This window comes from Aythya ferina (genome assembly GCF_964211825.1).
Source record: "Aythya ferina genome assembly, chromosome: 10".
NCBI classification, from domain to species: Eukaryota; Metazoa; Chordata; class Aves; order Anseriformes; family Anatidae; genus Aythya; species Aythya ferina.
The window spans coordinates 8428640-8440945 of record NC_140306.1 but is presented as its reverse complement, the minus strand read 5'-3'; the positions used below and the strand labels follow the sequence as shown (position 1 = coordinate 8440945).

Genomic DNA, 12306 nt, shown 5'->3' with positions numbered 1-12306 from the left:
ATAACATGAAGTACTATCACAGAGCACATACCAATCCAAAATGCAGGTTACTGAAGTCGAATGCCAAATTTTTAAGAGACTTTGCTAAATGGAAGCATCTTGGACTTCTCTTTGCACCTGCTTGTGGCAGGGTACACTGGATTGCAAACAGAAATTTCCAGGTACACTTCAGACTGTTTGAAAGATAACAATGAAATGCCAAATTAAAAACTCTCTGGCACACCTATGGCACCATTACCTGCTACAGTTAATGCCTGGCAAAGCACCATGTTGCCTATGTGACTCATCCTATTGGAAATAAAACTGACAATTCATTTGACTAATATTAAAACCATTGCTGAATGAAGCCCAGACCTGATTTCAGATCCTTCTCATGTTCCCATTTAAATAAACACACAGACTTCCTGTGTCACAGGTATGATTTAATCATGTTTTAATAGTTTAAACACTTGCAAATAAAGCATCAGCATGTACTAAAGTGAAAACCGCAAGTGAGAAACCGTAGCTTGAAAACAAAACAAAACAAATCTGAAATGTAAAAGGACAGATTTTCTGTGCACAGAAGCTACGCATTTAATACTTTTCCGCTGGGAGTCTAAGTTGCTTAACCTTTGGCAAACTTCATTCATTAGTGTATTAATTGACAGTTGTTTCCTGTTCTAAGTGATTGTTTTGTGGTTCTATTATGTACTGTCAGACAACAGCACATGATTAATTACAAATAAGCAAAGAATTAACTTTGCTAACAAGTGAATGTTTCAAAGCCTTCTACCTTCAGGACAGGAAGTCTGCTACTAACGCAGACGCAACGTTTTTTTGGAGCTTCCTTCACACAATTTTAAGCATGTTCAGCTTCACTGCTCTCTCAAAAGATTTTGGCTGACATGAGAGGTTGAAATAAATCGTGGTTTTTTTCTTGTTGTTGTTTTGTTTGTGTGTGTGTGTGCCTTACAAACTGACCCCTTAAATGCACAAAGTCACACACCATCATTGATCACTACACAAAGCACCCATCAAATGAGAAATTAGATCACATATGGAGGCCAACAAAAGGCTAACAGTTAGCTTTCTGTTGAACCTGGGCCTCATTTGAAGGTCTGTAGAGAGGCTATCTCAGCCGTGTAGTCTTCCAAAGAATTCTCTGATCAATAGTGTGAAATTAAGATACTTGATTTTGCTGTCAATATAATTAGTATGAACTCCACTTAAGAGAACAGATTATTTATGGTCTCATTGCTCACCAGAAAGAAATGGAAACTTAACATGTTGCAATACCAAAGATAAAAAGGGAGAAGGCTGGACAGAGACCTCTGAGAGGCTATTTATCACCTACTTCAGCACTAATGGCAGGAGTTCAGAGTGATTAAGAAGATACATTTTGTCTGAGGTTCAAATGGAGGTTGTTTAACTTTCCCTTTCAAATCTGTTTGCAATGGATTTTCCAGGGCTCTTACATGAATGGTTATGCAAACTACAGGCCAAATAAAAGTCTCTTAATCAAAATCTGAACTTGTATTCCTTTTAAATTGTTCGTACTAGCCAGTTGCCCAGTTTCTGGAATGAACAAATTTTTATTTTATTTTATTTATTATTTTTTTTGGTGATATGTTAGCTTCCCTCTGTCTATCTTTCTTTTGGGATAATCTGAGAATTAATTTCAGTAGCTGATATTCCTGAAATTACAGCAATAACTCCAGTGTTCACTGTTGCTCTCTTTTAGAGCCTATCAAAGCATTGGAATTACCTATGTTGGAATAGCTTGTTATGTCTTCTGCACAATTTTAAAATACATTTCCAAAATAATAAAGTTATTGTTACTTAGGAAAAGTGCACCTTCGTGATCAAAATATTTCCCATCAATTCCAGTAACATTAAAAGAAAATAATTATTACCTCCATGTAATGGCATCTTGGAAAACCATTACAGTCTTCATATTGTGTAGCAACAGATCCGAGATAGTTACACATGGCAGAAAATGAGACCAACAAATATTTATTCTAAAATAATGGGACACCGGAATAACATTTATTCCTCCAAAAATTCAGGTGAATAGTTCTGATATATCCATAGTTGCAGAGTTGATATTTTTGGGTAGACTTAATACAGCCACTGTTAGAAACCAAGATTATTATTTTTTTCTTTTAAAAATGGTAGATTGCAGATATGAGAAGATGATTCATCTTGGGAAGTTGTATCATAAAACCAGATGCAGTTAAGTTGACCCTTCCTCTAAAGCTATTAAAATACACCCATCAGTCATCATTTGAGGGCAGTCAATATATAAACATAGAAAAACAGTACTTTGATACTTTGCACTTTTTTTTTTTTTTTAATAAAAAAAGAAAGAAGGAAAAAAGGAAAGGAAATAAAGCCATCCACATATGTAATCAAAAGTCTATTGGAAAGTCAAAATGAGTCATCTGCCAAGAACTACAAATTTTTAAATAGTAAATGGCAATGATTCAGATGGCTTCTTTTGCTTCCAGGAAGATCATTTCTTCATTTAAAGCAGTTTTATTCAAAAGTAAACCCAGTATATAGCTGCCAAAACTGTAAAAACAAAAGAACCTAAATCTTTTTAACACTCATACAAGGTTTATTTATTTCATCTATTGTTCAGATGTAAAGATGAGGCATTTTGCTGGCTGTATTTTTCATTAATATGTACCATCAAATATTATTTACTAAACTAGTGAGAAAATAAGCTGCATAAAAAAATAAAAGTATTTCCAAGTCCTGCGATCATCTCTGTAACCCTTACTCAGATTTTGGATAAAACAACATCAGACAACGCCATTGCTGAGACCAGTTTCATAACCATACAAGTGGAAAACAAAAATTAAATAAAGAAATCACATGTAAAAGCTTTCCTGCTTCCACAATATCCTTTTTCTGACAGGATTTTCTCAACTAAGTAATGATTTATTGCCACAAAAAAAACTAAATACTCATTAAAAAAAATAAATCTATTCACTATTGAGAAGAACATTGTCAGTTTTATCAAAAATATTAATCTAAAAACGTTATTGTTAGTATTCTGAAAAACACTTAACTTACACACTTGCCTAATCCATTCCTGCATATGCTTTTTCTAATTCAGAGATTATCCTGCTTTTGGGATAATTCCCTGCAATCTCATCGCACTTCCATATATCATCTCACCACTGACCTACTTAGGGTCAAATGCTAAACCCAATAAAGTTAAACAGGCACCTTTCATCTATAAGGTATATGTGGGCTTTAATAAACCTTAAAATTTGCTAACTTTTTTTTTTTCTTCCCCAGCAGTCATGATCTTAAACTGAATTTCTTCTTTGTTGCCTTTCTTCCATGCTTTTATGCTCAACTGCTGTCTAAAATCTCCCAAAGTGAGAGAGGATGAAGGCAATGAGCAAGCTTTTCTGTTGAGGGAAAACAAAACTGAGGCTTGTAGATTAAGATAAACTGAATTCAGTGCATCTTTGGGATATTCTAGAAACAGCATATAAACTGTCCCACTAATTTTTCATAAGGAACTTAATCAGCTAAGAAACCCCAAGAGAGGAATCTCCATACCTGACAATGACAAAAAAAAAAAAAAAAAAAAAAAAAAAAAAAAAAAAGCCAGTTCCACTGGTTACAAGTCATGAAAAATTAATTTTTCCCAAGATAACTGTAATATATATGCAATAAAACTAAGCTTAAAAATGTCAACAATTTAAAATGCTTATGCATATATTTTGTTTGGCTTAAGTCTCTTAGATTTAGTGATTAGATACACTATGAACGGCTACATCACCTGCTCACTATATTTTGTAACTATTTCATATTTTTGGGCATAAGCAATTTAAAAATTACTTGCAGATAGAATTTGAAGAAATACCACCTTTTTCTAAAAAATAATTTGGACAAATGAAGCAGCAGATGTATTAGAATATCAAATCATCGTAACATATAACTGATGGAACTTCTCAGAATTCCATTTCCAAAAAGAGCTACAAAACTTCACTTCATGTTTTCCAAGGAACTGTCAAGGACCAGAGAGTGAAAACATAAGTGACAAAGTATTAAATATATGTAACAAAACAAAACAATACATTGTGCATGATGTAGAATCACTCATCTTTACACCTGACTTCAGTGCTGGCAGGAAGTATCTTGAAATGAAATTATTTAAACCAAACACTGATAAATTTCTCTAAGCTTTAAATTCAGATTTGGGAAACAACCCACCAGGTCAATCCCCCCCCCCTTTGTGATTTTTGCAGTCCCCATGAAAGACTTGCACTGGGTAGGGTATGGACTGCAGTAGCTGAGTAGAATTAAAGACAACACAGACATAAACAGCTATACCTCATGCTTATAGTAGCACTTACGTATTTCTATATGCATTCAGTTTGAGTTTCACTCAAATTAGTATACGTAAGTATATATATATATATATATATATATATATGTATACACACACACACACAGAATCCAGGAAATAGCTGCTTAGCCCATAGTGTGATTTTGGTACTGTTATTTTCAGTTTGATCGCTTTTCATAAATATCAGGAAGGGGTGGTGCTTTTTGCTTTGTTTTTTAAATGTTAAAACTAAACAAAGCAAAGGCTGAATTTTGAGCAATCTAGCCCCGTTGAAGTCATGCATAGAAATTATATTTTCCACCAAGGATTTTATCTCAGGACTTAAAAGCTACAGCAAGTAACATGATAGGAGAAGGAGCAAGAAAAAGCAAGCACACTAGAAAAAAATAGGCAGCACTGCTCAAGTACATGTGGAACCCAAGAAGTTCCCTCTGTCAGTAAAACACATGCACATGGAAACCCCTTAATTTACAAATGTTAGTGTCCAAATAAAGACATTTACAGGTGTATTGGAACCTGTGTACAACTGCAAGGTCACTACAATATTATGAAGAAGTACAGTGGTACTTGACCCCCAACAATTCACTACAGCTGCTGCTCACAGCATTGCAGTTCAGCTGGTTACCCACCCCTCATCTCAGCTCCCTGCCACATAGTTAGATGAACTCCAACATCCACCCGGCGATCTGCAGGGGAACATATGTCTTCATACAGTGCAACACCCAACCTACTCGAGTACCAGGACATCGTAGTCTCACTCAGAGCACACCAGTTGCAGAGGAGTACACCTGAATTATACTACATTCTGCTTGGATAGTGGGAATGAGAGAAGAAAAAGGACAAGCCTTGTTTATAATTCCAGTGTCACTCTCAGTAAAAGCCAAAAGGTCTGCCTAGTAACTAGCCTCTAACACTTCCCAGCAGCTTCTCAGGATCAGCAGTTAGAAGAAACATTTTCTAAGATAAAATGTTTAAATCCATATAAAGTCTTAAAGGAACAGAACTAATCCTCACTCCATTAAAAATATATCCAAACATCTAACCCATACTAAGGCCATAATGTAAATTTTCCTCTGTTTGCATTTGAATCATTAATGACTACCTAGATATTTACAAGAGCACCTCATATTCTTCCATTAACCTGGGCAGTTGCCTATTTAAGGCAGGGACTGTGTTATTTAACTGTCTGATAATCAACACGATCAGTAAGTGAACTACATAAACAATGGGATATACACAGAGACACAAAGGACATGGGGCCCAAACAGCTAGGTGTCTTCACCAGCTATCTATCACCATTGACAAAATCTGCACTGTCAAGTTAAAAAGGGAAGGGACAGTTTAGGGAATAAACCTGTCTATGGCAAAGCCTATAGTTTTCCTAAGATGTGAAATATTCAGCAATGTCCAGACACATTAGTTATCAATGGACTGGGATCCAGAAGATCAGTACAGCAAGGATGTGGCCTGGAACCAAGTGCTTTGTGACTGCTCCTGACTGTGAGGAAGAAATGAGGCTGTTTCCTCTGCACAGCAGGAAGGCTATCCTGTATGTCAGCCCTGCTTAGAGCACCAAAATCCCCGGAAGAGAAACCTGATCAGTTTGTCAGAAGTTGGACTGTCTGCTGCTGCAGAAGAAGCAGAGGCAGGTCTCTGGGCCATTTTCTGAGCAAAGCTTCAAACCACAAGTACGCAGCTCCTTCACTTCAACCTCTTGCCACATTCCTGCTCCCAACAAGAGCTGCATCTTGGATACTAGCAGCATGCAATTGCTACCACCAATAAACACCACTCTTTTACCACTGTTACCTGATGTGCCAGATGCATTTTAGGGTTGAAACCATTTGGGATTTTCTGCACCTTGAATATAGCACAGCAGCAGATGCCTCCCAGCAGGAGCCCATGCTCACATAGACTGAGCTGCAAGGAACATTTCCCAAGAAAAGCCCAGTATACTGTCCCCTCCACATTGTCACAGTCTTTCACACTTACAGAGTCAGCCCTATACAAATCCACAAGCAGGAGACCATTAATCATGTAAGAAAGGAAGTTTTCCTGTCATGCTATGCAAGGAAGAACTCTCATAAGGATGCTACTTGTGACATCTACATTTTAAATGGAAGAGAGGATTTATTATATTAAAACAAAACAAACAACACTCAAAAATATGTAGCTTAGCCCAAGATTTCAGCTGCTACTGCACCTACTCACTGTGCATTCTTCGACAAGTCATTTGCAGCATCCCTTTGGGCTAAATGAAATGAAGCTCTCAATACTGAAGAGCTTTGATGTCTATGGAGATTAAACTCTACAGGAAGAATTGATAATGTAAAAACTACCACCAATAAAAGCAATTCCATACTTTTCTACTAGAAGGCAAGTATCATCTTTGACAGTATTTCAGTGCCAGAAGACTGCAAGCAAGCAGGGACTATGCACTCAACTAAATGCTTCACCAAAATAAGTCAGAGGACCCACTAGCTTCAAACCCACACCAAATTAACAATTTCTACAACAACACATCCTCACTGCTACACTTACAAATATTTAGGTAAAATATACTTTAGGGAAATATATATCTAGTTGTCTACTCATTCTAGAACAAAAGGGTTTTGTTTTTGTTTTTTAATACTAAATACTGGAGTAAACCAGCTTGAAGTTGTTTGGCAAATTTATGCTTTAGCTGATGCACTGCACATTTTCTCAGGGTAAATGGAGGCTACAAACATGAGTAGCAGAACCTGTTAATACGGTTCTGTTTATTTTAACTACTTATTTAAAAGTAAATAATTAAATACATACAGATAGCTTCTGGAGATTTGACAAGACTGGTTAGACACACAAAAGACTCCTCCCAACGTGACCCCAGATAAATAGAAATAGATTTACCTAGAGATACTTTGGAGCCTTCATAACCAAAGGTCTGTGAAAATAGGTTAAACAAACATCTGAGAGGCAGAGCATCAGCATAACCCAACACATGCTGATACTGCCGTGGGACAGCAGGGCACATTACACTACCTCTTGAGATACCCTCAAGCCTATTTTTCTGTGATTCTAAATTGTATTTGTGTGTGTTCTTCTCCGCAAAAGGCAAACCTACATAGCCCAAGAGAAAGTCAGTGTTTTGATTTCAAGATATAAAAGAAAGCATGTCTCTGGGTGGGTAGAAGTGGGAAAGGTTAAGAACTTCAAATATAGCCAAGAGGATAGTCAGATTTTCCAGCACTGGTTTGACCACTTTTCACATGGCTGCTGCACTTATAGATGTTGAAATAATTCACGAAAAAGCAGTTTGCTTATGGTTCATCCCATACACAAGATCTTATATGTTACAGGATGATTTTTTTTTTTTTTTTGTGAAGTTGCTTCTGTCAGAAGAATGAAGCAGAACAAATAAGCATTGGTTCTTTCAAGCAATCATATTTCAACTACTCAGTGCATCAGTACATCCAGTTATGAGCAAATCACATGTAAGCAAAAGATTTCACCTCATTTGGCTTCATGAGAGCCTCCATATCACAGCTGCTGATGCACAAAACACAGCTGCATGTATTGCCAATAGCCTCTCCTCACCATCTATTAATATTTATGCACAAAATTTTGGTAGAATATTTTTGAAAGTTTCCCCAAGCAAAGAAGGAAAGAGGTGTAACAGAAATTCTCCAAAAGGTAAGGAGGTATGCATCTTTGCCTTTAAGGTGCCCATCAAACACACCTGGAGACCAGAGGGGAATTTTCTCTGTGCACTGCAGTAAGTGAGGCACACGGGGCAGTGACCCCAGGCTCAACAGTCCAACCTTTTCTGTGGCGGAGCAATTCCAGTGTTGAAGTCTCTCAGGCTAGTAACAGTTTAAGATATTATTCCTGTATGATTTCTAGAGCCCAGAGACTTGTATAAATTAGACATGTCATGAAAAATCTGAATTATGTGTTGCATAGTACAGCAGAGGGTAATATACAGACCTTTATTATGTAATAAAACAATTGTGTGCTGGGAAGATATTTATGGCATAATTCTGTATGTCCTCATAGTACTCTTTAGAAACATATAATTTAATACACACTGTATATTTTGTCTGCATGTGTTTACATTTAAAGTAATGCAAACTTTATTCTCTAAAATCCCAGCAATATATCTGGATAGGTTATTGCATGGCATTCTGGTAAACACTACCAGAAGACATACACTCTTGAAAAAGGCCACTTACCGCTAGTGACTCATTCTGCATATTTCTTTAATCTTTTGCTTTTAAGTTAGAGCAAGCTTCCCAAATGCTTAATGAGCAGCCTCTATGGCTTTAATTTTCAGCCAATCCTAACTTTATTACAAAAGTTTATCAAGCTATAAACACACTACTTCACTATGCTGTCGTGTTTTTATAAAGTAGTTTATAAAAGGTGACATCTGGCAAAGAGGCAGATCTATAAAAATCATGCTGGTGGATGTAGTGTCATTTTTTCTGCCATCCTCCCAGAAAGAGTAATATTATTTTGACACACACATTCATCCCCACTGTCAAGCTTCTATTTTTATAGTTAGCTTACTGCACATATCCTTAAGCTATACAAAACCTTTGGGCTAATGTAAAGAATGACATTTCTGCATATTTATTATAACACTTATTTTAGGGGTTGACTTTGCCTGATAGGTTTTTTCCAAGTACAATGTCATTTTCATGACAATACACTTGGTTCAGAAACAATAAATAAAGATGCACAATAAGTCATGAAAGGCCAAATATGCATGGACAAGTTTACAGCACCTCAGCTTGGCAAGCTCTATGTTTGTCCTTCTTTAATATTTTATCAGATGTGTGAACCTTACATTGGAGTTTGGTACAAACTTCAGTGTACAAAACATAATGAAATCTCTCTAGGACATTATAGACTCCAGCAGAGTATAATTCTAATGCTGTGTAGTTTTTCTGCTCTGACATGTTGGGAGATATTTTCATTTGAAGAGTTCATCTTTTTCTGCATTAGTGTTGGCTAAAGCACAGCCAAAATACAAGCAAGTGGAAGACCACTGAAATCAGGAGGCCAACTAAGCACTTTCTGTGATTTAATTGCAGCAAATAACTGCTGCTATATGTTAGGCTAAGACTGAATTATATATTATGAAACCGAACATAGCACAGAAAGGCTGTTTCATATGATTTTGCATAATAACTTGCTCTTTCCAGTCTTATTTCAATACAATGGATATTTTATTTTTAAAATTTGGTGTCTACCATTTTTCAGCTCTGTTGAAAGCTATAACTCTAAAATGTTTAAAGCACATTCACTACTCATGAAAGGATGTTTGAATGTTCTTACCCAGTATTTAAATAAGGTACAGAAGTATATATTCACACCAACAACCCCTGAAACTGGGATTATTTAACAGCTTTTGAACATGACACTGATGTAGACAAAACCAAAAATAGGAGCATGAGTCTATTAACAGCAGCATTATTCTGCCATCAAAAGGGTTCAATATGAGAACATTCCTGAGCAGATAAATAAATGATAATCTGGGTTAGAAGTGGTGTTCTGATCCTTAAAACAGAACACTAACCTTTAAGAATTTGATGCAAAACATTTTATACTGTATTTTTCATGCAGTAGTCAAACCAGAGAATCTCAAATATATGCTAACAAACCAACGTCACCCTCTGAATTGCACACTGTATTTATGCAAAAGATCAAGACTTGTTTAACTTGATTGTTTTAGGTCAGAAATAAGGATTCAATATAGTTTTTATTATTGTTGCCATTGCCCTTTTGCAGATACTATTTCCAGATGCAATTAGCCATAATATCCCACTTTCTAAGATCCCAGTTCTACAGCTGCACATGAATAGTAGCATTTTTACATCTGTATGATGCCCCTATAATCTTCAATTACAGAACCAGGGACTATTTTGCTCTCTAAATAAAATAGCTTCACTTAGAGCCACAGAAAAGAAAAACTTCAAGTGTACTAAGGCTAGAGATTCATAGGACTTTTATGTCACAAGAAAGGGCAAGAGACAGTAAAGCAAGAAGAATCCAGCTAAGGGGGTAGAAGTAACAAAATTCTCCCATGAATCCATCCTCACAGCTGCTGTTTTAATGTTTGTTTTTTTCCTCTTTACATATAGTCAGCAGCTAAAAAACAGGTCTTCAGAAATATATCAGAATAAATGCCTAAATTTACTGATACATACATTCACGTTGATGTCTTTTCAGTCTTGCCAGATGACCTTCACAAAGTATAGTCAGTGTCCACAAGTTCACACTTCGACCACCACATTTATATCTAGTACAGAAATCATAACTCTGAAATATTATTTACTGTCTTCATTGCATGTGTGTTTACTGGGTACTTGGAACAATCCGCCACTAGAGATTATTCTGGCACAACCCAGGGAATCACTCCTTTAAGCAAAAGCCTTCGACAGTGTCTCTATCTTTCAGTATCACCAAATGCAAATCAGGATGTTATGTTTGGATGGTATGGAAAAAAGACTGCATGAACCTAAATGTGAAAAACATTACATAGCACATTCTGAAGAGACTAGATTAAAAAATACTTTGCTGAAGAGTCATGTAAATATAATGCACTGGCAATGCTCTTTATAGATCTGATCTATTTTTGATTACTTTTCTGGTATTTTGCAAGGCAGTACATTGCAGTGTCATGGTAATCAAGAACTGGAAGTATTATTACCTAGAGTCAGCAATAATGAGAACAGAACCTTTAATTTCAAACTATAAGATAACACATTGATTAATAACCATGGGATGATTAGTCAATTCAAGACCTTAATGCACAATAGAGGAATTCATCTATTATCTGTTCAATGTAATTCTTCTTTCATCTTGGTGACTTTAAAAACAACCAAGGAAAATTACTGTCCCTCAGTAAAGGCTTTTGAATTTCATATGCATTTAATTAGATAACTGCCAGCCCAAGGACAGGAACCATGACAAATAGTTGTTCTTTTCAAATTAGAAGAATAGACTGTTCAATGAGCAATATTGATGTTCTCTTGTACTGAGTTATACAAGAGTTCTGCTACTACTTCCTTTAATTTATCTAACCTTCCTTAACATTTAATGAGTTTTTTAACATGGTTTAGTCACACATGATAGTTGGTCATTAAGAAAAAAAAAAAAAAAAAAAACATCGCTAATACCTGCATAGACATAAACTTATACCCCACCCCAATTTTCTTGTAATTGGGTATGAAAGTACAATTTATATAGGAGAAAGAGCATTTGAAATTAAGAGGCCATCTTTATGTTAGTAGAAAAACAACAGTTAATCCTGTTTAATCTGTTTAATTGCTTCAATACCATAATAATAAAGATTAGCTAGCTGTGACATACTAACTATAAAACAAAGGAGAATCTCTCTGCATTATGGGGTTGGATTTTCTTTCTTTCTTTGTATAGCAGACATGTTTGTTGGTGAAAGCAAGGAAAGTTGAATCTCCCACCCAACCAGTCACCAACATCCACCTCTATTGCCCCCTTTATCAGAGAGATTCTGAGTTACTATACCTCTACAGAATCCTATTGCTCAAGCCATTAAGACAGAAACATCCTGAGTTTGGTATGACAAAAACACATTAGATGTAAATAGCCAATGACAAAAAAGAGCACAGAAGATAACAACTGAAAATTTCAAAGACAAGTCACAAAGAATTTATGCTGCTAGGCTTGTCCTACATGGGCACAGCAGGAAGGCAGATTAGAGACAGACAATGAAGTAATTCAGATTTAAAAAAAAAAAAAAAATTAAAAACTCCACTACATAAAAACGTAAAAAGAAGTTTAAAATATTACCTAGAAAAGTCACAGAGACTTACAACAACCATCCAGCCTGGTGTTCTAGTTCTTGCTCAGCTGCTAGTGGTTAGCCAAACACTAACTCTTAATGCTGTTAATGCAAGAATCATTTTCACTCGTCATTTGCCTTTGCTGGTTAG

General features: G+C 35.9%; 1 protein-coding gene across 6 annotated transcripts in view; it reads right to left on the bottom strand.

Moving 5' to 3' along the window:
• FHIT (fragile histidine triad diadenosine triphosphatase) overlaps positions 1 to 12306 on the bottom strand; it is a 565148-nt gene that overhangs the window by 291867 nt on the left and 260975 nt on the right. The window lies entirely within an intron of this gene.